Source organism: Salmo salar, chromosome 14 (genome assembly GCF_965601325.2).
Source record: "Salmo salar chromosome 14, fSalSal1, whole genome shotgun sequence".
Taxonomy (NCBI): domain Eukaryota; kingdom Metazoa; phylum Chordata; class Actinopteri; order Salmoniformes; family Salmonidae; genus Salmo; species Salmo salar.
In genome coordinates this window covers 65,196,458-65,201,491 of record NC_138304.1, presented here as the reverse complement: position 1 = coordinate 65,201,491, position 5,034 = coordinate 65,196,458, and positions in this window count along the sequence as shown.

Sequence of the window (5,034 nt, the reverse complement as noted above, 5' to 3'; positions counted from 1 at the left end):
TTGAAAGAGGAGGAGCATAAGGGGTTTAAAGTGTGTGTGGAGCTGCGCCTGAGACAGCGTTTTCCACCAGCATCAACAAAACACTAAATTATGTAATTTCTCTTGGAAGAATGGTGTCTTATAGAGTTCCAGACAATTGTAGAATCAATGCCAACACTTTATGTTGATGCTAACTTTATTTTGGCTGTTACCTCCTAGTTCAGTGGTTCATCCAGCTATATATCAGAAATGAACCATTAGTCACGATAACAAAATGAAGCACTAAGCCGAAGTCAAATGAATGACACGATGCACAAGTAACAAATGGACGGTTTTGTTACTGTTTCTTACTCGGGCCTCATTGAGTCATTCATTTGACTTGGGTTTATTGCGTCATTCTGTTATCGTGACGTCACTGTTCATATTTTATTTTAGGTAATCTAAGTTTGTTTAAAAATACTTCAAGACAACTTATCATTCCTATATTTTATCTCATTAATAAACATTCTAAGCCGTTGGGGGGGGGGGGGGTTCTGACATGGAATTGTTTTAAGATGGTCATACTATGGATCATTTAGCTATTTGCTCAAATAATTTAGGGCCTTTTTCGGTATAAAAAATATTAAATAAATAATATTTTGTTAAAATATTGAATTTGGCCTTTACTACTATAGTCCAGAGAAATGCATTGAATAACACATTTAGAAATGGTTAAAAAAAAAGACAGTAAAAAAATGTATCATAAGAAACAAGGTTTTGAAGCGTTTGTCCTTTATCTATGAGATATAAGAAATATTTAACCAATTTTTGGGGTAGGCACAAAACTACCTTCACACTTCCATAAAAAAATGTAAACCAGTACCGGTTACCCTCAGACGAGTCCCGTGACACTTGTGTGGGTCACAGAGCAAAACGTAGAACACCATCTTATTTATGTAGCCCAAACGGTTCAGACGCTACAAACAAAAGTTGGAAAATGGATGGTACCGACTTCAGACGAGTCCCCTGACACATGGGGTTGTAATAGTTTTGTAGGACAAACCGTTCGGACGCTACAGAAGTTTTCGTGAGAGGGATGTCTCATGGTTAGACAAACACTACTCTTCCAACTTTCACCACAAATGCAGAAGTGCGACATAGGCGGATGCGGTGGATTGAGACACAATGTCTATCTTAAATTGACGGATTTTGATGGGGATTTTTTGGGGCGTCAATCGACTCTAGGGAGTTAAAGTTTGCTTTAATTAAAATCATGTTGGGAAATAAGTTAGCCAATTGCGTTTTGATTCTTGACCCACGAGGCTCAACAATAGGGCAAAACCTTCTTGCTATACCTCAGTGGTCACGATGGCCAGATAGCTAGCAACAATGACCAGAAACTGCCATCATAAGTGGCTCGTTTCAGATTGTTTGATCTTGCTCTTGATCCCATGACTTGTTTTGACGTGTTTTGACTGACGTCACATCTATGCTAATATGGCAAAATTCTAGCTAGCTGTAGCAATGCATCTGAGACAACAAGTGCTTATCGTGCAACTTTATTTATGTTTTCAATAAACATTGGAGACAAAATTATAGTTATATATACGTTATCAACAATCTAAGCCAATGATTCTGCCCCTTTGAAGCACGTGTATCGTTTTCGAGAAGTTGTCAGCTAATCCATCTATAGAGCCACACAGTGGACTCGTTAAGTAAATATGACATTATTTATTCATCAATGCCACAAACCTGGGACATCGAAGAGCACCATATGAACTATTATTACTATCCGAGAGCGCACAGATTCTTCTTCTTTTCCATTTGTCACGTATGCTCCCTTTCCGGCGCTCGAGGTCGCCAGTCTGCTTATCCTCTATGGGACCGGCGGGACGAATTCGTCCCACCTACGTAAAAGCCAGTTGAATCCTGTGGCGCGATTTTCAAAACCTTTGAAATGCTATTACTTCAATTTCTCAAACATATGACTATTTTACAGCTATTTAAAGACAAGACTCTCGTTAATCTAACCACACTGTCCGATTTCAAAAAGGCTTTACAACGAAAGCAAAACATTAGATTATGTCAGCAGAGTACACAGCCAGAAATAATCAGACACCCATTTTTCAAGCTAGCATATAATGTCACAAAAACCCAGAAGACAGCTAAATGCAGCACTAACCTTTGATGATCTTCATCAGATGACACACCTAGGACATTATGTTATACAAAACATGCATTTTTTGTTCAATCAAGTTCATATTTATATCAAAAAACAGCTTTTTACATTAGCATGTGACGTTCAGAAAAAGCATACCCCCCGCAAACTTCCGGTGAATTTACTAACAATTTACTAAATTACTCACGATAAACGTTCACAAAAAGCATAACAATTATTTTAAGAATTATAGATACATTACTCCTCTATGCACTCGATATGTCCGATTTTAAAATAGCTTTTCGGATGAAGCACATTTTGCAATATTCTGAGTAGATAGCCCGGCATCACAGGGCTAGCTATTTAGACACCCGGCAAGTTTAGCCTTCACCAAAATCCCATTTACTATAACAAAAATGGTCTTACCTTTCCTGTTCTTCGTCAGAATGCACTCCCAGGACTTCTACTTCAATAACAAATGTTGCTTTGGTCCCAAATAATCCATCGTTATATCCAAACAGCGTCGTTTTGTTCGTGCGTCCCAGACACTATCCGAAAGGGTAAATAACGGTCGTGCGCATGGCGCATTTCGTGACAAAAAAAATCTAAATATTCCATTACCGTACTTCGAAGCATGTCAACCGCTGTTTAAAATCAATTTTTATGCCATTATTCTCGTAGAAAAGCGATAATATTCCGACCGGGAATCTGCAATTAGCTAAACAGCCGAAGGAAAATACTGCACGGGGTCGAATCGGGCACGCGCCTAATTCCATTGTCCTCTGATGGGCCACTTGGAAAAGGCGATAATGTGTTTCAGCCTGAGGCTGCCTCGTCATCGTTCAGGTTTTTCCCGGGCTCTGAGAGCCTATTGGAGCCCTAGGAAATGTCACGTTACAGCTAAGATCCTGACTCTTCAATACAGAGAAGCAAGAACAACAACACCTTGTCAGACAGGCCACTTCCTGCATGAAACCTTCTCAGGTTTTTGCCTGCCATAGGAGTTCTGTTATACTCACAGACACCATTCAAACAGTTTTAGAAACTTTAGGGTGTTTTCTATCCAAAGCCAATAATTATATGCATATTCTAGTTACTGGGCAGGAGTCGTAACCAGATTAAATCGGGTACGTTTTTTATCCGGATGTGCCGAGCGGAAATGGAGGAAAACTCGCCTCCCTGCGGACCTGGCATCCTTTCACTCCCTCCTCTCTACATTTTCCTCTTCTGTCTCTGCTGCTAAAGCCACTTTCTACCACTCTAAACTCCAAGCATCTGCCTCTAACCCTAGGAAGCTCTTTGCTACCTTCTCCTCCCTCCTTAATCCTCCTCCCCCTCCCCCCCCCCCCTCCTCCCTCTCTGCGGATGACTTCGTCAACCATTTTGAAAAGAAGGTTGACGACATCCGATCCTCGTTTGCTAAGTCAAACGACACTGCTGGTCCTGCTCACACTGCCCTACCCTGTGCTTTGACCTCTTTCTCCCCTCTCTCTCCAGATGAACTCTCGCGTCTTGTGACGGCCGGCCGCCCAACAACCTGCCCACTTGACCCTATCCCCTCCTCTCTTCTCCAGACCATTTCCGGAGACCTTCTCCCCTACCTCACCTCGCTCATCAACGCATCCTTGACCGCTGGCTACGTCCCTTCCGTCTTCAAGAGAGCGAGAGTTGCACCCCTTCTGAAAAAACCTACACTCGATCCCTCCGATGTCAACAACTACAGGCCAGTATCCCTTCTTTCCTTTCTCTCCAAAACTCTTGAACGCGCCGTGCTTGGCCAGCTCTCTTGCTATCTCTCTCAGAATGACCTTCTTGATCCTAATCAGTCAGGTTTCAAGACTGGGCATTCAACTGAGACTGCTCTTCTCTGTGTCACGGAGGCTCTCCGCACTGCTAAAGCTAACTCTCTCTCCTCTGCTCTCATCCTTCTAGACCTATCTGCTGCCTTTGATACCGTGAACCATCAGATCCTCCTCTCCACCCTCTCCGAGCTGGGCATCTCCGGCACCGCGCACGCTTGGATTGCGTCCTACCTGACAGGTCGCTCCTACCAGGTGGCGTGGCGAGAATCTGTCTCCGCACCACGTGCTCTCACCACTGGTGTCCCCCAGGGCTCTGTTCTTGGCCCACTCCTATTCTCGCTATACACCAAGTCACTTGGCTCTGTCATATCCTCACATGGTCTCTCATATCATTGCTATGCAGACGACACACAATTAATCTTCTCCTTTCCCCCTTCTGACAACCAGGTGGCGAATCGCATCTCTGCATGTCTGGCAGACATATCAGTGTGGATGACGGATCACCACCTCAAGCTGAACCTCGGCAAGACGGAGCTGCTCTTCCTCCCGGGGAAGGACTGCCCGTTCCATGATCTCGCCATCACGGTTGACAACTCCCTTGTGTCCTCCTCCCAGAGTGCTAAGAGCCTTGGCGTGACCCTGGACAACACCCTGTCGTTCTCCACCAACATCAAGGCGGTGACCCGATCCTGTAGGTTCATGCTCTACAACATTCGCAGAGTACGACCCTGCCTCACACAGGAAGCGGCGCAGGTCCTAATCCAGGCACTTGTCATCTCCCGTCTGGATTACTGCAACTCGCTGTTGGCTGGGCTCCCTGCCTGTGCCATTAAACCCCTACAACTCATCCAGAACGCCGCAGCCCGTCTGGTGTTCAACCTTCCCAAGTTCTCTCACGTCACCCCGCTCCTCCGCTCTCTCCACTGGCTTCCAGTCGAAGCTCGCATCCGCTACAAGACCATGGTGCTTGCCTACGGAGCTGTGAGGGGAACGGCACCTCCGTACCTTCAGGCTCTGATCAGGCCCTACACCCAAACAAGGGCACTCCGTTCATCCACCTCTGGCCTGCTCGCCTCCCTACCTCTGAGGAAGCACAGTTCCCGCTCAGCCCAGTCA